The sequence below is a fragment of the Cryptomeria japonica genome, chromosome 6, assembly GCF_030272615.1.
Source record: "Cryptomeria japonica chromosome 6, Sugi_1.0, whole genome shotgun sequence".
Taxonomy (NCBI): Eukaryota; Viridiplantae; Streptophyta; class Pinopsida; order Cupressales; family Cupressaceae; genus Cryptomeria; species Cryptomeria japonica.
In genome coordinates this window covers 339,883,928-339,906,709 of record NC_081410.1, presented here as the reverse complement: position 1 = coordinate 339,906,709, position 22,782 = coordinate 339,883,928, and positions in this window count along the sequence as shown.

Below are 22,782 nucleotides of genomic sequence, written 5' to 3'. Positions count from 1 at the left end.
GAATAGAAGTAATAATCAAATCATTCTAAACCCTTATGTCAGTTTGGAGTTGATCAAAGTAAAGAAGTGTTGTAATTATAATATGCCTAAGTATCACAAAAGGATAAAATAATATTTGATAAGGTATACTCGCCTTGGTTAGGCATAGCCAAAGTTCAGGGAATCAAAACCAAATTGGTTATTTTGTTAGTTGGCCAAAGTTAGTTGTTGATGTTGATCATAGAAATTGGCATATTCTTAGGGATCATCAAACCAGTGATTTTGAGCTCCAACATATACATGTATAACAAACAAAATGCATCCCAAGTCCTCTTCTTACCCTTGTTGATTCTCTTATTTTCACTCAAATTATTTCCCAAGTTGATTTCATATATCATCTTCACTTATGTCCTACACAATTTTGCACTTTGGGACCCAATTTAATTGATTTCAACCTACAATATTTAGCATCTCCATTAAATTGAACATCAAAATAGAAAACCTACAACTCAAGCATAGTTAAGGAGCGAACATGCTGAAGTTAATGGCATCCAAATTTTGTTCACATTGCCCATGAGGGACAACAATAGCATAGCACTTCAATTAATTTTTAGTCCACATTGCTTGACAAAACACTAAAACAACAATCGAACAAGATTCTTCCCATCCATGCAAATTATTTGCATTTAAATCATTCCAATACTATCTGCACAATCATCTCCAAACATTTGCAAACTGGGAACACAACTTACACACACTCTATCAAAGGGGAATCAGTTGTATTTTATTTACTCAACCACCAATCACTACACAAATCTGTACTAATTCCTCATTCAGGCATACCAAATTATAATGTGGATTCTAATAGCCATATGAAAACAACTCTAAAGTTGTCATGCCTTTATAGAATCCTTTAACTCCTCTAAACGTAGAACACCCAATCCTATACAACCCAATAATTGCAAAGTCTTGCAGTTTTATGACATGAATTGCAATTGCACTATAGACATGAACTCGATCCACATCCATTTCTATAGGTATTGAAGCAAGGGTATCAACAACATCAAATATCTCTTTCATATCACATCCGCACAATGCATACTCGCAGATGGTTTGCAGCCACCCAACGTAGATCATGAATCATTAATCGATTTGGATTGCAGTTTTCTATCCTCCTATGGCTAAAATAGTGAATATCACTATCCTTTTTTCAAATCTGAATCATTCTGCATATGTGACAATTTATCATCCTTTGAATCGCCATCTTGTTGAATCAAACTAACTCGAGTTTCAATTTTTGAGACGAGATCACGCTCCCATGAATTCATTACAAACCTAATCTACATCTTTATCTTGATCGTCCCTTCAGGAAATCCTCTATATATCCAACGATTCCTTTCTCCAATCTAATTTTTACACTGAATGTTACACCTGTACTCAAACCCTACCAAGGAATGAACTAGTGGATTTTTGTTTCAAAACTTTAAGACTTAGTCATAAAAGATATTATGAAAAAGCATGTGCACTACTATATAAAATGTCATCCATATCTAATTCTTTCCACTCGGCTTGGTAAAACATACTAAAACATTCCATCATGGTGAAGGACTGCACAATAAGTAAAATAAAATCTCTACGATGAACATTTGCCTGATGAATTCCTTTGCTACTAGAACCAAAAAAAACCTGAAGCTAACTGCACCTAGGGCAAGATACAAAAATGATATGAAAAGAAGAATCTCCTAATCATGAAGTTGTCCTTGAACTCTGCATCAAGCGACCAACATCAACACACAACTCTGATCTCAACTGCCAACACTTTGTCTCAAATCTTTGTCACAGTCTTAGCACAACTTGCATATCATTCGAACACAACTCTTCAGCTGCTCTTTACCAAACCTCATTGATTATCCTTGCATCTATATTCATCACACATTGCTTCCTTGCCTCTCTTCACTCTTCTACCTCTACACAACTCAATTATACACATCCTTATATACAAGATAGATCATTAAAGCTTAAACCAATTCGGTCTGAATCAAGATATACTTTCCAAACATAAAATACACACATTGATTCACTCCGTGAGAAAGAGGGGACCAAAATACATCTTCCAAAGATCAATTCACTAATCCGCAATCATCGAAACATAACCAAAAGCATATCCACACACTACGCATTCATATAAGCAATTAAAAGTCAACAAAATACTCTCCAATGCAAATAACTCAAATCCGGATCTCCACACGCTACAGTGAGACCCATAACATATCAAACACACTTCCACAAATTATATCCGGACCTAAGGATAATTTAAACATAGAATCTCACAACCAGCAACAATCAATGCCACAACACCCAAAGAACACAAAGATGTTTTTGGACCACAGAACCTTCATATCCATGATACTGAAACTATACCCAGTGAAGATAACAATAACACTCAACACTAGCAACATATTTCAGACCCAAGCACTTCTAGGACAACTACTACAACAACAACAACACAATATGATAACTCTACACCACAGACATTCTGAAACAACAAATTTGACATCAATGACAACCACAACAACACATCAACACATACTTTCAACAATTATTTGGCTTCAAATGTGAGCAGCTTCGATTTCAGATGATTCCAAGGTCAATTGTTTGAGAACGAAAATTTTCCAGCCAAACCCACAAGGGGATCCGTCATACAACATGAGATTGTGATTAAATTCAAATTGAATTTTGAATAATTTTATTGCCTGAATCATTTTATGATTAAAGTAATAGTTTGTATTTGGCTTGAGGGCAAAGGAAGTGGATGCCAAGGAATAAAATTATTTAAATCATTTTAAAACTAGAATAATTTAGTTGTTATTACTTTGGTTGTGAGCGTTAGTCTAAAAAGGGCTTAAGTATTAATGGTGGGGTCAATGATTATTGTGAAGAAAGCAACATGAGTGTTTTAACATTGTTAAATTTATCCTCGTCGCCCCTAAGACTGAAAAGGGTAATGTGAGATATTGTGCAAAAGCTTGTGGGAGAGGAAGTCAAAAGGCAAAAAAAAATATAAATTGTCTTACGTCTTATCCTGGTCAAACATGTTATGCATGGCTTAGAGGGAAATAAAGTTTTCAAAGAGAAGACAAACTTTCCACATAGTATGAGGAAATTGGAGTCTAAGTTTACATTAATACTGATGTATCCCTCTTCCACGTAGCAAGGGATCAAACTAGGGTTGATTCTAAAAAAGGAAATTCTTAGTTGTGTGCACAAAGAGAAGCCTTATCTTCGACGTGAGTTTTTTCTCATGCAGGCTCATGAGAATGCCTAATACCTCTAACAAGAGTTTGATAAGAAGTTTCAGATCTGCATCATATGTTTACCCTCAGTGATGATGAGAAGGAAGAGGTATTTATAACGTTTTCTCCAAGTTTTCAGAGCTTCATCAAAGGAGAATAGGTCGTTGAAAACTATGAAGATCCTCCTGGTCAAGCAATGCAAAGGTCATGTATGCTATCAGTTTTAAGACAGGTCTACCTCATGTCACTAAACCCCTTTTGTCTTTCATGGAAATGAAGTCATGTTTACGTTCACTTGAAAAAATTGCCCTTTTTTTATTTCTGAGATAAAATCATAGCAGCAAAAGGATAGCACAAGCATAAATAAATATAGCTTCTTCTCAAGATTTCATAGACATGACTGTAAATAAGAGAGGGCTTTGTTTGGCTACTTGTAAGAGGGCTCACAAGGGTTTTGAAGGACAATGAATATAAATATAGATTAGAGTTTTCAAGAAGCAGTCTCAAGCATCAATGACAGTAAAGACTTAAAAGGAGCAGACCTTAGAGTGAATGTTTTGACAGTCAAATGTCATGAGCAACAAAGAGATTTGTGACAGCTACAAAACAACTATGACAATCCATTTGAAATGATAATGAGACAAAAGATAGAGGTTCATATCAAGAAATATCTCATTCCATGTATGCAGCCACAGAGATAATAATATCAGCCACTCAAGAGAGATGGAGGAAATAATCTCAAACATCATATAATTCAGAGCAGTAAACACAGTGATCATGCATGCCAAAAGGACAGATGCAATCGTAGAAATATTTCAAGGCATCTAGATACCACAGTCCATGAGGAGAAGAACAAAGAGTCTTTATCATGAAAGATAAAAGCACAAAGACCTAAGCCTATATCAAGGAATAGTCATTTGGAAGCGTAGAACATAAGGACCCTTACATGGATTGTAAACAAGGAATAGAAAGGGAAGCACTATTCACAATGTATAGAAATGTAAGAATAAGGCAATGTTCATAAGAGAGGACTATCAAACAGAAGATCAATCCTAAAACATCACACATTCGTCAGGAAAACAGTGAAAAGACAATCACGAATCGTCAAGGTATCATCAATCAAGGAGGAAAGGATGAGTTAAGATTTAGAGTCGTAGTCATGCACACGCATATACCATCTAAATGATGTGAAATATCTTGATAGGGCATGGTTTTGACAGCTTATCAAACAATTTAATGCCTCAAAAGTGTATGACATAGTTTTTAAGATTGGAAGTAATGATTGTGATCACAAATCTTAAACTAAGGAAAATTAAGATCACGGATTAGTCAAGTCAAAAGCATTTATGACAATCCAAAAGTTTTGGGGAATAGTGTTCGAGCATGAAGGTATTAGACAAATTGAGGCCACTGTTCAGGTTAAAAGAGAAAATCACAAATTGGTGATAGTCCTAGTGACCTGTTGCCCCCATATTTGGCATACCTTTAAATTGAACTTCAAATCAATTTCAGTGTCGAGTAAAGATCCAATAGGTGTTTATGCGTAAGTAATGAGCACGTTGTCCAAGGTCATTGTCAGTCAAAATATGAAAAATGGAAGAATTTTGAAAATCACCATAAATTGAAGGAAATCAGTTGATAGTCAGGATCTAAGCATCATTTTGTATCACGTGGCCAACTTTCACTTGAACCCAGTTCATACTTTGTCATATTTTAAACCTTCAATTTTTGGTGTCTATTGCCTAGAAATGATTAAAATATCTAATTTTAGGATTCGTCATGAGGAGTAAATGGTGTTGTTGGCTCGTTTCCCTACCATCAACGCGTGTTTCAAATTCCAGGACTTAACTTCCTACTGTTTGGAAGATATGGTCATTTTTCTCAAGCTTGTGCATTAAATTTAAAATATTTAAATTCTTTTTCAAATAAATAATTTAATATTTTAGATTATTTTAATATTGTGGCCATTTGAGGGAAAAAGTTGTCTAAAATGTCATTTTCATCTCTCTTTTATTCTTCTCCGTGGTCGATGGTTTCCAGAAGTCAAGGTCATATGTTTGAAAGAAATGGTTAAAGATGCTCCATTTTCGAGCATTTTTAACCCATAACCATAACCTTTGCAAAAACAAAAGAAGAAAAATGGTTAGAAATGCTCCATTTTGGAGCATTCTTAACCCACATTTATAACCTCACACAAAAAGGTTAGGAATGCTCCAAAATGGAGCATCTCTAACCTCATTTGTTAACCTTGTGGGCCCACTTTTTGTCAAAAAAGGTTAGAAATGCTCCATTCTGGAACATTCTTAACCTCTTCCATAAAATTCAAACTCCAGGTTATGAATCTTCGTTAGATGTAATGAAAAGAAAGTGATTTCATCTGGTGGTTGCAATGATGGCAGAATACACACATATTGTATTTCACTAGATTTTGGAAATTTTTCAGGTGTTTGCAATTGGTAAGGTTAATGAAATCCTCTGTAACTTTTGACTCCATTATCCCAACCTGTGAAAAATGGGACCTTTGGAACACGACATTGACACTCATCACAGCATAAAGGATAGTAAGATTTTATCATATCTCATATTGGCAATTATTGTTGTAGATGTATGTGAGATATGAAAGCATCAACAAGGCATTTGAACCATCTGATGAAATGTCTCAAAGTAATGGAAATTCATGGAATAGAATGACAGGCTCATTGAAGAGTTTTTGAAAACATTAAAGCAGATGCAATTGGCAAATATTAAGCTAAATTCCTCCACGCCCTTGCTAATTCCTTACCTATGCAAAATGGGAGCTTCGAACCAAGTTGAAGATACATTGGTTTTTGTCAAACATTGGAGTTTGATACGCATGCAAACCGTAGAGGCAAAAATAAATATACCACGAGATGTTTGGGAAGGCTTGTGTGCAGAATGAGGAGCATACTTGTGGCATGCAAATTGTTTGACAAAATGCCTTAAAGAGATGTCACCTCATCATGGTGAGTAAAGACTGCAGAATGAACACCAAACGGACTTAGCATGGAACCTGCACGTTAAGCACTAACTACAATAATCGTAGGATATACACCACAGACACCCATCAAGGCGTAAAAGGTAGAAGAGTTTTCGTCAACTATTGTCGTTGTAACTGCTTGGCAGACCTGTATTCAAATCTGTCTGCCGTGAAAACCAAATCCATATAATTGCAGAAAATGAAGGCATTGTTTTGGCACGTGAACTATTTTGACATAATTTACATGATAAATATTTGACAAAAGATATGTGCATCGTGGAGTAAGCATAAAGGATGGAGGAATTACGGCAGATGTAGTTGCAGTTGTTTTGGTAAATATGCATGCATCATGGAGCATAGATAGCTCGTGAAATGCTTGACAAAATGCCTTAAAGGAATGTGGTCTTGTCTACTGCAATAATTACAGAGTATGCAATGGGCGAATGTAGAGATGAGTCCAATAACTTTTTGTCATCATAGCCTTTATTGGGCCAATAATGAAGTAGTTGTTGTGATATATGGGCAGCTATTGAAACACAATAATCGCAGGGATTTATGTCACATGCTATAATTGGTAATGTCCTAATATTCGAAGACTTTCAAAACAAAGACAAAGTATATGAACCGTTTTGACAAAGTTGCGAATATTCATTAAGATAGAGATGAGTTAGCATTATTTTTATTTGTCATAATGAAATATAAGTTTCATAGCCCCGATTATGCTCCCATTCTCAAATGTTCACTTTCAGATATTGGGGATACCAAGTTGGGAAATGTGAGTCTTTCAGATTTCTAGAAATCGATGGAAAGGAAAGATAAGACATTGACAACTTAGAGGTTATTAGACAGTGGATTAGCTCATGCGGCAAGATACCCCACATCAGTGCAATGTCCGGAATTAGTTTTGGAATGCATGAAGGCATTTAATCCAAATACAAAAGAAATTAAGACAGAAGAAGGTAATGTGGTCGCCAAACTTGATCCAGTCTCTATTGCCATAATTTTTAGATTACCTTTCAGAGATCAGTTCATAGAGGTAGATAGGGAATATGCAGAAAATTATTTTATCAATAATGAAACCCAGTGTTTGAATAACATAACCAGGAAGTGGTTAGCAAAACCAAGGAAAGGAAAAACACAGCTTCCTAAAATAATTCACAGGTCTTTGTTGATGGAAGATATCGCTAATATGGTTATTTTCTTGAATCGGGTCACAGGAAATGAAGACTCAAATGACTTGGAGGGGTGGATGTTCTTGTTCATTCATATCATATATGAGGGCATACAATTTATTAATCGGGTCGAGATTATTAGTAATAATCTTTGCGATCAGTTACTCAAACTAAAGGACAATTATAACTTCTACATGACATCGTACCTCTTTTATGACATTGTTGGGATGAAGAAATGGCCAGGATTGAATGTTGAAGGCATTTATGCTGATGCGACTCAGATTTACAATTATCATCCACAATTGCAGTTGGAGGAAACTTATCATTTGGGAGGATTAATGATGCTTTCACTATGTTGATAGTAAGAGAGCTGCAAGGAAATATTAGACTCAGAATATCCTCAGAAGCAGCAACATTGATTGAGAAATATGGTAGTTACTTTATACAGTTTTCGAAGTTCACGTACATTCAAATAGGAGGTTATGATGGATGCCCTCTCATGTTGTCAAGGTTTGTTGAAGATAAGTTGATCCTCATTGAGGTATGCCGACAGATTGCACAAGTCAACAAAATTTGTCGGAACAAAAAAAAGGGTATCATTTATTTTCCCATTGGACTTGGTTATTATAGATGTGAGACCTATTCAGATGCTCAAAGTATCGAGAGGTCTATAGCAAAGATTCACCTATATCCTTATGAAATGAGATTTCCCTTTGATAGCAAAATCTACAGAAGAGTTAGAACTTGGTGCCGGATTTGAACACTTTCCTGATATAGAAGATTTTTGGCAAGACTGTGAAGATGATTTTGAAGTGCAGAAAAGGGACTTGATGAGATTTTCTATCAAATAGATAATTGACTATAGAATTGAAATAAATGTGAATGGCATTGAATCTGATTTGATTGATGGTTTTTACTTTGAAAGGATTCAACTTCTTCCACTTCCACCCATCAATTGGTCAATTTCAGAAATAAGAAGTATTCAAGAAAGATCGGCTTATGTGGTTCGAAGGACCCTTGAATGGGTTAAAAGTAAGAGGATTGAGTCTACGGCAACTAGACCTTCAAATAAAGCTAATTCCTCAAAGGATAGAAATGGAGCACAAGGAAGTTCTTCCATTCCAGCTAATTCGCAAATATCAAACTCGAGGATGAGCCCACACCAAAATATTTCCAAAGGAGGTGATGATGGAGAAGATCCAGAAAAAGGGAAGGATCTTGCAAAGGCATGTGAAGTTAGTATTGTCACTAAGAAAAAGAGATCAAAGATAAAAGGAAAAATGGTGAATCTTGCCCAGGAGCTTGAAGATGAGTTGGAAAGCGTTTCACCTCAACACCCTCCCAATATTGAAAGTCAACAAATTCATTCTGCCTCACCATCTATCATTTTTTCATCTCCTCAACATGGTGATGTTGTTATTCATGAAGAAGCTTAAATGAATGATGCTCATGCTGAAATCCAATCTCTGTTTTTCCCAAATAATTTAACATCTTTAACCTCTGCATATGTGAGCAATCAAGAATCATTGCTATCATCTTCATCATTCTAGTTAAAGCAGAGTTTGCAGAATAAGAAGAGGAATCTTCAGCTGGTAACTCCTAGTTTTGATGCAATTGCAAATGTACTTCACAGGACAGCCAAACCCAAGAAAACCAAAGTTGCATCCAAATTGGGAATTAATCCATCATCGAGAAATTTGTGTGTTGAAGTAGCTCAGCCCATTGTTGAAAAAGATGTAAGTGAAGCTAGTGAGGCAGATTTTAGCATGACACTGGTGGATCTAGGTCCTACAACTCACGAGGGAGTTGTCCATAATTTTCAAAATTTCAGCAGCTATTCTTGTTGACAAAGCAAATAAGGATAAGGAAACAAAGGAGCAACTAAAGAAGCAAATTCAAGTTCTTTCATCCTACATCAAATCTATTGTGGATTCTTTAGATACACAATTAGAGTCAGCTTCAACTTCAACATTAGCACGCGCCAGAGGAATGATTGAGAAGAAAGTGATGGAAGATATACACAAATGCAAGAAACAAAGTAGAATGTTAGAAGAGTGGATTAATCAAATGAAGTCGGAAACACTAGACTTCATTGAGAAGGCCAAGGATATCCATAAGAAACTGAATTCACAGGAACAGGAAATTGCAACAGAGTTAAAGAATGCTAAAGAACAAAAGATGTATTGGCAAGATACTTTAAAAGAGTTCCAAAGGATAGCAAAAATAGATATTAATGTACTCATGGTTGAAAAGGTCTTCTCTCGTAAAGAAGAAAATCAATCCAGCATATGGTGCAAGAGTATAAGTTGGAAATTGGAGAATATTGAGCAATGTTTGAATGAGTATCAAAAACTCTTGTTAACTTACAAACAAACAAAGATGAAGAATATAGAAAACACAATGAACATCATTGGTGATGTATCGATAAAAGAGCAATTTCAGCAAATGGATGATCAGCTGCTTTTGAGCAAGTTTCATGACAAGATTAATACTGATAGGATGTACAAGTGTCAGATGCTAATAGAATGAAGAGACTCAATGTTGTTTCAGTTGTCTTGGATGCTTGCGACATGCCTTCATATTATCAGGATTTAGTTAACATTTAGGATGGCCAAGCTACTGCCAAATTAAAAATGGATAATGTGATCATTCTCAGGTACAAGTTCATGATAGACGCGCTCAAAGCATACAAATCATTCAATGCCAGAACACTAATTTAGCAGAGACAATTAATCAACTAGTGTGCTCTTTCATGATTTCGAAAAGTAACACCATGTTCATATCTTTGTATATTCTCTTTTTGTTGTGTCTCGCTTGGTTAATCATGAGTTTATTTTTGGTTTCATTGTATAAATTGTGATTTTCTATCTCATAGAAGTCAAGGTTAATAGGTTGACTTTTTCTGTGCATAAATATGCTAGTTATTAACTCATTGTAATTCGCGCAAAAATGAGTTAGTTTTTAACTCAGAATCAAAGCTGGTTATGAGGTAGTTATTTTGAGAGACTATAAATATTAGAAAGATAGATGGAGGAAGGACTTTTTGGATTTTATGAGTTTGGGACAGCTAAAAATTTTGAATTGTATTATTTCATCATTTTTTAATACAAGGCAAATTGGGAGTGCTCCTATGATAGTGAAGTGTTCATTTGCTCAATGTTATGCGATTTGAAAGATCCCTGATGGATCCCCTTGTTGATCCACTGTAATTTTTAAAATAATAAACTATATTTTTCCTATGATTTTGTTGATGGTCTTACAGAATAGAGAGAAGTTGCAGAATGTTTGGTTTCTTTTTATATTTTTTTGAATATATAAGCAAGTAATGAATAAAGAACAACAAATAAGGAAGGAAGTTGAAACAAGTAAGAACATTCAATTACATCAGAATTGATACAAATCATACCAGGCAGATTTCTGATTTACAATATCCAAATTATTCCCTACGCACTGGGGATGTGCTTACATCTTATAATGGTGCCAACTGAAGGGTAGATGATGAACACAAACCAAGAACACCAACTATGGCTAAATGAAAGTCTTCACCACTTCCAGCGTAAAGTGTACCTGTTGTAATGGTGGCATCAAGCTGAAACAATCACGCCCCAGCTGGAAATTCAACCACCCTGTTGAAACCCTCACCAAGCAATCTGAATCTCCACAAGGAATAGCGCATACACTCTGACCAATAATGCCAATGCCAAAAGAATCCATTGCCCATCAATAGCTGAGGGCTATGTCCCAGCCAATACCAATCATGGGGTTTGCATCCCAGATTGAAGAATTGCTCTACCAGAGCAATATCGCACCAAACAAGTTTTCAATATGTAAAAGATAATGAGAAATTAGGTTTCCTTCTCCTTATATCTCTTTCCTTCCAAATCGAACCCTAAAGATATATGAAAAGTGCGCTTTAATATAAAGTCATATTTCCCAATATTGGGCGCCCAAGTATAGAAAAAACACCACTTTTTCAATATAAAATAACTCCAAGCGCCAAAAGGACCCTAGCAAGTGAAAATCATTTAGAAATTTTCAAGACCTTTCCAACGAGCTATAACACATGGGCATACGAATCCAGATGAAGCCAAAAACCCCTTATTACTCCAAAATGGCTATAGACATAGCCTTATTTAAAATATTAAAACGCTAACTTAGGAAATATTTAGATATATTAAAAATATAACCAAAATAGCTACAGAAAGCTCAAAACACACCAAAGCCTGAAACTGAACCTGTCCCCTGTCTGTGACTGATGTCGGAAATCATGGATCAACTAGCAGTCTCATCCCTAAAATCTAGGGATGCTCCTAGAAACTAGGAAACACACCCAAATCTCTTGAAACTGAAACCATCTGAAAGGTCATGAATAACCTCACGACTAGCAACTGTCACGACCTCCTAAAATTTAGGGATATCCCCTAAAATCTAGGAATTGCTCCAAACTGGCTCCAAACTGCCTGTAAAGCCAAAATCCAGTCACTATATGCACTGAATGAGTCCCAATCAACCTCTGCTAGCCTACAAGCCTCCAATGATAGGCCAACTCCTTCGTCTCTAATGTCCACTCTAGAAAGGGGACATGACAATCCTCCCCTCTCAGAGTTGCTTGCCCACAAGCAACTGAAACACCAATCCTCCACCATCCCAAATAAGACATAAACAAATCATTGCATGTAACTGCTACTCATCTCTGATATAAACAACATGCAATACCCCGGTCTGGAATGGCTCCTCAAAACACTGAAGCACCTATGTTGTCAAACCAACACTGCCTGGGTCCTAGAGCGAAGCATAGCTCCCACTGAATACCTCAAGTGGGCAATGGAAAACTATATCATCTCCATAGATCAAATATCCATAAATGTCAAGATCACTAGTGTGTTTGTGATCACCAACATGCATAACATCCGTCGTAATATCCAATGAATGCCAATCCATGGAAGACCCTCTGTGATCTGACCCAATCTGACACAAGTGACACACAACTACCACACACTGTTGTTGATGTGCCGGAAGATCTAATGCCAACTCACTAGACAATATATAATATTGACTAAAATCATCATTGTCCAGGCTGACATCTAAAAATATGTAATCACCAACCAGCAATGAAACAATCACCCTGTCTAGAGAATTAGGTGAAACTGCCACATCAACTAGCTCAAAGTACTCACTAGGAGTAACATCACATAACTCATCCACGTCAGCTATCTGATGACAATCAACCCGTGGATCAACTGTCATCCCACTCTGCTCGATAAACTGAGATGGATAGTGGGTAAACTCCAGCCCCATCCTCGTGAAATTCCGAACATACCGTCCAAGTGTCAACAACCATTGTACACCCACGACTACATCTATACATCTGAAGTGAAGCAACCCATGTAGGATCCACGAAAGAAAGGTACTACACATGTCTATACCATGATCCCACACAAACCACCTGTAAGACATAAACTACTCCTGCTGCTCTCCTCTGATATAAGTGCCATATAATCTTAATATCTGGAGCAACATACTATAATCCCTATAAGATGCTATATCAAATGAATCAACACCTGGATCCCAAATAAAACTAAATCCACGTCCATCTGTCATGAAGAGACAATGATAGTAAGAGGCATCCTCGATACTGTGTCTCTCTACAGCCACTATGAAACTCTCACACCTGTGATAACCATGCACAACAACACACCTGCTAATCCATGCATCATCCTTCCCCCATGATCCTGGATGAAGTCTCTATGTCAAGGAGATGAAAAACTTTGACGGTCGCTACTCATCATAACGGTTGATTGTTTGTTGATCCCGCAAACAATCCATCCCAAACTGTTGGATCAGGTGCTTGCAATCAATAACTCTATCCTCTAAAGATGGGAGAGCACTATCGCAACACAGATAGTATAAGTCCCGAACCAACTCACATTTGCGAGCCATCCAATCATCTACAATCGGACTAAAAGAGAAATGAAGTGCACTCCTCGCGAGGTAATCTAAATGGACTCTCGTAGACTCACTCAATGGCTTTGTGTCATAATCTTGTCCATCAAATTCATCATCACTCCCATTGCTCTCAAACCATGAATCCGAAGACAACTCATATGTCTAAGATCCAAAATCCAAAATACACCTCAACTAAGCATTGTGGCTCTGCGATGAAACATATTGGTTTCCCTCGTCAGTTGTAAGAGGTGTAAAAGAAGATTTGCTTTCCAGAGAAGGAAACAAGTCAATAGGAGTATCATACTCCCAACCAGCTAACAAACTGCTAGTCGCATGTGAAAACAATGATGGAGTAATATCGTGAGTCAAATCACAACTCTCTAGTGAATCTCGAAGTGTCACAGTAGAGCACTATACTATATTTGTCATTGATGATGTCTGTGCCACTCTCAATCTATCAGAAAGCTCCTCCAATCTGGAGTTCGCTTCCTGAAGGGACAACTGGGTATCCTCCCATGCAACAATAGTCACCTCAAGCTCCTGAGAGAGGATATCAACTTCCTCCTCTTCCCTCAACAAAGCACCATAACTAATAAAATCCCTCTGAAGGAGATAATCTCGGTCAGCCACTAACTGTAAATACTCATGCTTCAGTATCCCAATGGCTCCATAAAGAGCATGAAACTCTGGTAAGGAAAAATCATTGTTGCCCTGCTCATCAATCATGAGGGTGCTCCAACTATGTGTAGCCAACAACTGGCGAGCGACATCAAAATGCTCAATAACTGTGTCTATACTCCTGTCATCAACCTTGAGTTGTCCAATCAGGTGATGAGGAGTCCGAGAATGTTGGCTCTCCTGTAACTGTACAAATTCAAAATCTACATTGTGGAAAGAAGTTGTATATGTATCCTATACCTCTCTGTAGTCAACATCATGTATGCACTCGGCCATGGATACAACCTCATCCAAAGTACTGTTGCTCTGTGTCTCTGAGAACATCACATCCGTCAATGATGATACTGCTAAAAATGCACCGTCATCACTCTCTTCTACATCCCATGTGTCTGCACAACCACTGGCTCAAAATCCTGGGGTCCAGTGCTACTAAGAGAATATACTGGGCTGGATTCTAAGGTCTGATCTATAAAATCAGAATCATCATGATATGAGTTCTCAACATTCAAAGCATCATTGGTACCCGAATTTTGAATACCTTCATGTGACAACCCATTAGCACCATCTTGTACAAGTGTAGACATTGATACCTCAAGCTGATGCAAAGGTACCTCACTGTTGTCATGAAAATCAAAATTGCTAACCTCTAAATCAGTTGCCTCTTGGGAAATCCCCTGCACGGAAGGTGATGACAATTCATTATCCAAAGTTGTCCTAATGTCTCCTTGAGTTGAATCCACATGTCTAACAAAACCATCACATAAATTCTTGTCCCACTCATCGGAACTTGAGGGCACCAAAACATTCTTATGTAGAGGTATATTACCCCTAATGAAAGTTCTTTGTCCATTCCCGATTCCTGTACCCTTGATTCTTCTTTCCTTCTTTGCCACTGATCTAAACTTGTAGCTACCAAGTTATCTTCGTCTGCTCCGGGTACACCCATAAATTGTGTGAAGGAAAGGAGCTCACGTATCATCTTAGGAAAAGAACAATACTGATGATAGTTTCTCATAACTGTATCATTAAATATCTTGGCAGGAGGCATCCTACTTTTACGTGTTGGAGAAGATGAAACTTTTGAGTGCCCAATTTTAGTTCTAGCCATGGTATTTACCTGTAACTAAACTAATATCCCAACAGATCCCGGAGGTCGAAATAAAGTTTGTTCTCAACAATTTTGGGACTTTGGCCAACGTTTGTCTTACCAGTTGTCAACTGTAAGCATAAATATGTAGGCTAACAACTACCCAAATGCTGATATGAATTATCAAAACCTTTATCAAATACCCAGATGCTGGAATGAATTATCAAAACTTTTTATCAACTACCCAGATGACGGAATGAATTGTCAAAACCTTTTATCCAGTACCCAAATGCTGAAATGAATTATCAAAACTTTTTATCCAGTACCCAGATGTGACAATTTCTCATAAACCCTACAGGCTGGCAGGATGTAGGCTCTAATACCACTGAAAGATCCCTGATGGATCCCCTTGCTTATCCGTTGTAATTTTTAAAATAATAAACTATATTTTTCTTGTGATTTTGTTGATGGTCTTACAGAATAGAGAGAAGTTGCATAATGTTTGGTTTCTTTTTGTATTTTTTTGAATATATAAGCAAGTAATGAATAAAGAACAACAAATAAGGAAGGAAGTTGAAACAAGTAAGAACATTCAATTAAATCAGAATTGATACAAATTGTACCAGGCAGATTTTTGATTTATAATATCCAGATTATTCCCTATGCACTGGGGATGTGCTTACATCCAATAATGAAGCCAACTGAAGGGTAGATGATGAACACAAACCAAGAACACCAACTATGGCTGAATGAAGGTCTTCACCACTTCCAGCATAAAGTGTACCTGTTGTAATGGTGGCATCAAGCTGAAACAATCACGCCCCATCTGGGAAATTCAACCACCCTACGCAAACCCTCACCAAGCAATCTGAATCTCCACAAGGAATAGCACATACACTCTGACCAATAATGCTAGTGCCAAAAGAATCCACTGCCAATCAATAGCTGAGGGCTACGTCCCAGCCAGTACCAATCATGGGGTTTGCGTCTCAGATTGAAGAAGTGCTCTACCAAAGCAATATCGCACCAAACAAGTTTTCAATATGTAAAAGATAATGAGAAATTAGGTTTCCTTCTCCTTATATCTCTTTCCTTCCAAATCGAACCCTAAAGATATATGAAAAGTGTGCTTTAATATAAAGTCGTATTTCCCAATATTGGGCGCCTAAGTATAGAAAAAACACCACTTTTTCAATATAAAATACTGGCAAGTGAAAATCATTTAGAAAAGTTCAAGACCTTTCCAACGAGCTATAAAAAATGGGCATACGAATCCAGATGAAGCCAAAAAACCCTTATTACTCCAAAATGGCTATAGACATAGCCTTATTTAAAATATTAAAACGCTAACTTAGGAAATATTTAAATATATTAAAAATATAACCCAAATAGCTACAGAAAGCTCGAAACACAACAAAAGCCTCAAACTGAACCCGTCCCCTGTTTGTGACTGATGTCAGAAATCATGGATCAATTGGCAATCTCATCCCTAAAATCTAGGGACACCCAAATCTCCTGAAACTGAAACCATCCTGAAAGGTCATGAATAACCTCACGACTGGCAACTGTCATGGCCTCCTAAAATTTAGGGATATCCCCTAAAATCTAGGAACTGCTCCAAACTGGCTCCAAACTACCTGTAAAGCCAAAATCCAGTCACTATATGCACTGAATGAGTCCCAATCAACCTCTACTAGCCTACGAGACTCCAATGATAGGCCAACTCCTCTGTCTCTGATGTCCACTCTAGAAAGGGGACATGACACGATTATCGTGTGATATTGAAATAACAAGCTTGCAAATTACTTTCTCAGTTTCATGAAGACAATGGTCATGTAACGTTATAGATTTCATTGGTATCTCTGAAATATATAGACGTTATGCAAACTTAATGTTCTGTTTCACTCTCCTCTCATGCGTAGTCTAGAGTTGATAATGATAAGTTTAAAAGCCAGTGTAATCTAAATGGCAATCGTATGTTTGTTGTGTAGATTTTCTTTTCAAAGTTAATTATATGTGAAAATACAAATACCCCTATCATATGAGGGAGCTGCCCCTCTCAAATGCAGAGGAAGATGGTGTTTCAATGAACGCTCTATCCAACTATTGGGAACTTTTTGTCACTCTTCCATTGGGCACATAGTAGAATATTTTGAAATAACAAATTTGTTTACTAACATGACCAATGACAATAAAGAATTGCAATCATGGCACATAATAGACAATGAGCAGTGATTGCAAATAAAAGATACAAAGAACAAGGACTCTCATTGTTTTGTCTGAGACAAATTGCAACATCTTCATTTTTAGACCAGGGATAACAGTCTACTGAAAAAGACATACAAAGAAAGATCAGTGAGATGACAATGTGCAAGAAAAGAATACAATCCTTACTAGCAATTGAACAGTGAGAATGACGGAATGATAGCAAACTATCAACAAACCTATTACATAATGGGGTGCTACAACAAGAATATTATGATTACACAAAATGAGAGCTTAATGAAGAAAGACATGGTTGCATGCTTAGCATTGAAGTAAGAAAAGGTAAATGTCTCCTTAAGATTCATGAAGATAGTATTGGATCCAAAGGAACAACAGGGTCATTAATATTGGAGTCAAATGGTACAAAGAACAGTGATTTTACTCACTGACAAGAAGGAAAAAAGGTTTGAGACAAAACTCAACACAAGGATTGTGGGCATCAAAAAAGGCAAAGGATTCCCTTTCAAGAGGATTTTAGCAAGATCAACAGTGGGATTGTCAAACAAAGCCATAGAGAGAAGATAACAATTACAAAGAATATTTTGGGAACACAATGATGAACAAAAGAACAATGATCAAGAAGTACAATCAATAGAAAGGCCATGCTTTAGTTGCAATAGTGACAAGTCACCATTACAGAAGTGTCTTATAGGTCAACAGATAGACAAGTATTAATAAGATTGAAGAGATAAGGTAGTAGAGCCAATACATTGAAGGCAATGAAAGCTAGAGGGTCTGCAAAGAAAAAGATAGTCAATGTTATAGAGTAGCAGATAGCAACAATGTTCTCAGTCCATAGGGCAGCAAAAGAAGACCTTCACAGAGCTAGAAGCTTGTTTATTGTTGATAAGGATAGACCATAAATGCAGTCATAGTACTAGAAAGATAGTGTAGCATTTAAGGCCAGCAAAGAGATTAGGTGTCACCAATGCATGTTGGAATATATGAAGACTGTGGCTAGAACAAAAGGCTCGAGTTCAAGATGATGATTTGGAGGTGTATAAATAAATAATGATAAAAGAGTGGCAATACAATGAATTCTCTTACGCCTTGTGAGGGTTTGAGTAAACTTAGAGGTCAATATCACTTCAAAGGAAATGAACAATTTTGAAGAGCTAGTTGAAGAAGCAAATGGTGGGACTCTAGTTCATACATCAGTTAAGACCTTAAAATGAGCAAATTTGGAGTGGATACAACAATTAAGCCTCAGTTTTGACCCCTCATGGATGCAATACCACTTGAGGCTACTTTTGGAGCAGTCCACCAATTCTAAGCCTCTTTTTGCATGCTTTTAGATCAAATTCGACCCAAGATCATGTTTTGTGCAGGTTATGTGCTGTGATATTTGATTTTAGTGAGTTGAATGTTGTGAAAATAAATGGTTTCCTTCACACAAACATTAAAATTTGAATCTTCCTTGTGAAATATTTGTGTTGCGCGATTCCAATTGAGTTGTGAATGATCAAACCTTTTTTGAGTAGTATTATGAGTTAGGGTTGCATGCAAGTCTCATTATTTTAGGTGCATTGCCTCCGGATAATTGTAGTTTTAGTAGTTTTTAGGAGTTCCATCAAGAGAACCAGCTCACTCTAGAGATTCACCATAGGATTAAAAGTATTTCCATGTTGCACGGGATTGTTGAGCTTCAGAACTTGAGAAATTTGATGCAATCCTTTGTAACAGTTGTCACAGTGGAGAGAGACTATGGTTTGGTTGAAGGAATGGTAGAGCTTGATGGCCAAGCCTAAATGGCCACCACCTGACAAAAAAACCTATCAAATAGAAATCTTCCCCCTAAAGTTGCAATTGTTGTACTTGATTCTATAAGGTACAACAAGCTCTCGCATCAACAAGGTATACAATACTTCTCAGTGTTGTATAAATAATTTGTTTTTTATTTTATTAAATTTTTAAATCATTTTTTTAAAACAAACAATGCACATAAAGATAATAGTTATGCAGGCATGTACTTAACTATGCAAGCAGCAAATATACAATCTATACAACCAGCAAAGGAGATTCTTTTAAGGCATAAATCAATAAAGTGGTTTTGATCTTAGTACATTACAAATATCAAATTAGGCCACAAAGTTGAAAGTAAAATGTTAATATATTATAGGATAAACTAGACTATCCTAATGAGAAATATAAAATAAATAAATGCACCCAAAAATGTTACCATATAAGTCTAAGTAGAGCCTCAAAAGTCACAAAATAAAAACTATTCGACATTACTTATAAAAACCTACAATTTCTAGAAAATCAAGACACCAAAATCAAAAAGTTTAAAATATTATGAAGCTCTTAAAAAATAGCCTAAAAAAAAATCTTAAAAAAGAAGCCAATACAACCCAAAATGGAGCCTTTGAAGAAGTACAAAAATTAAATCACTAATCACAAGGGGAGGCAAGTTCGGGAATAAGAATACATATCAGATTAGCAATCACAAAAATATTGCACAAAATATTGCCCCAATTATTGTAAATTTCAAATTTGTAAACCAAATTTTGTGAAACCACCATAGGGGCAGCCCTTGTTTCAGCTAAAAATGATATCATAAGGAACCGTGCTTTTAATTTTGAACTTGTTTGTGATCAAAGGTTTCTGAATTTGCTCAATTTGCTTCCATTGCGAAACAGAAGCGTTGCTGGCCCACAATTCACAACCGGAAGCACTAAAAGCCCAAAAAGAATTTGGATAGTTTTCCAATCCCACAACTCGATGTGATTGTATGGTCAAATCGTTGGGTGAAGCATGTGCAATAGCATATAGCATATGCCGTGAAAAAACTTTACAAAGAGTTGCACTGCACTAATAATGTAAGGTTGTCCTAGAGAATGACAATAGCACACAAGCGATTGGAAGGTGCACGAAAGCGAACGTGAGATGGGCACATAGGCTGCACTCAAATCATTTATTGTAATTGACTACGTACCCAATGGCCAAGGCTTCTAAGATAATTTTTTCTTCCGAGAAAGATCATAATTTTTTCTTCCGAGAAAGAGCAAGCCTTTGAATTGCTTGATATATAGCCTTAAAAGATATGCACAAATTATTCGTCGAGCATACAAGAAATAAGGAAAATCCTTGAATGGGTTTTTTCAAGAAATTATAATACAGAGAGATCCAAAGCTGGCAAAGAAGATTGCTTTCAAACATGCAATAAAAACTCCCTAATAAACTACAAAGCATATTCAATGAGTTTTTAAGCGAACCATCCACATACCTGCAAAAAAATTGGTACTCGGTGCACTTGTGAAACATATAAATGGAGCTTCAGGCTCTACAATCCTAAGAACGAAAAGCATCAACCTTTAAAATTTACTTTTGTACAAACTATTTGCCTTTGATTTCAATGTTATTGAGCATTTTAGCATTCAATAAAAATTCTATGGTTTAATTTAGCTAGTAGCATAATATTGTGTTTGAATATCCAATTTATAAGGGGCATTGATTATATCTTACATCAACAATCGCTTATTTCACGTCCATTATAAAGATCGTGTTACGTATTAGATGATTGATTATCATTGAAATGATCAACTATATTGGCCCATCACTAATTTCTTTCAATTTCCCTGGGTTTTCTCCCTTCCCACCCGCGAAAATTTCATTTTTAACACACACTAAAATAGTGGACTCGTCCAAATTCAAAGGTTGCTCTAAAATTGAACCATCGGAAGCTTTTCATTGCTACAATCTTTTTGGTAACACGGTTATCATACAATTTGACACGAGTACCTAAAGTCCAAAATCACTTCACAATGAGAAAGATAAGCTTACAAGTTGAATTAAAATATATAATCCTAATCCAAACCGTGGAAATGTCACAATGAATTTGAGTTGCAACCTGATTACACATCAGATGAATTTAAATATGAGCTTTGAGCTAGGGCTCTAAGAAGATATTATTTGTAGGATAAGAGAACATATTTAGAGCTAGAAGCAAGGCCTAAATGCTGATAGCGGCCACAAAAAAAGCATAGGATAGCATTTGTCAAGTAAGGAAGTGATGTGAATACAGTGAGTACCAAGACTACCAAGAGGAAGTGAGACAAGTTGTGAATAATTGCATATTGTATTATAACAGAATCAGAAGACAGACTAATGTTCTATGAATGTTTGCGAAATTCAATCACAATTCTATAAATTAGATTTAAAATTCATGACTTGCCCAAACACAAACAATAGTATTTAAAACTCATAGGGCTCACTTCAGACACCATATTAGCTCAAATAAAACCATTCGGAGCCCACACACAGTATTCGACCAGGTGATACTGAGTTGAATTCTTTCAAAAGTTTAAAATGGCATTTGCAAACACAATCAATACACCTTCCCAAACTAAAATTCATTGGTTCACTTGAAGACTAAACATTAGCTAAAATCATACTGGCAACCCACTCATAATTTTGGACTACGTAATTTTGAGTTGAACCCTTTCAAAAAGTTGACAATGGCATTTGCAAACACAATCAATACACATTCCCAAACTAAAATTCATAGGCCCCCTTGAGACACCACATTAGCTAAAATCATAGTAGCAAACCACGTACAGTTTTGGACTAGGTAATACTGAGTTGACTTCCTTTAAAAAGTTGACAATCACAATTACGAGGAATACCAGAGACCTCAACATAAAGAAGAGGCTACTTGCGTAGAGTGTACTGCATAGGAAACTTGAGATGTAAAGAAAACTCAATTAGAGCAATTAGACTGACACATTTTCCCTTTGTACTTAGTATTATATTGTAAGCACTAGAAACCCCATTTTAGGTCAAGCTGCTATTTGAAATCTGGTATAAGTACAACATGGAAATGCAATCACACAATCTGTAGGAATCACTATAACATACAACGTTACAGTTGCAAAATGGTCAACAACTAAAGAAAACAAATGATGTTTTAACACCCAAAGCAATGATAACATCATGACATAAGGGAAATGGGGAGGAGATCCTTCCCTAGATCGCTGTGGGAAGGAGAAGAAAAGCATGGCCACCATTGCTGAAATGATAAAAAAAAATGAAGAGTACCATCCTAAAAAGGACCAACAAGATTGAGAGCCCCCTCAAAAGCACAACAAATAGGATAGAAAGGAATAGGAGTTGAGGAAGGATGATCAGTCGAATGGTGCTGGTAAAGAAAAGGTTAGCAATTTTCAGGACAAATATCAATAATAAACGCTATGCTTGTACTTCCTGCTACAATAATCAATGTTATGCAAAACAAAATGGTTTCACTCAAAACAAAGATCAGGGATATACAGGCCAATATCATCAATCTAAACAAAAAATGTATAGAGAACACTACTGCCAATATGAAGAGCTCAACAAAATCAAAACGAGTAAGGAAAAGAATCC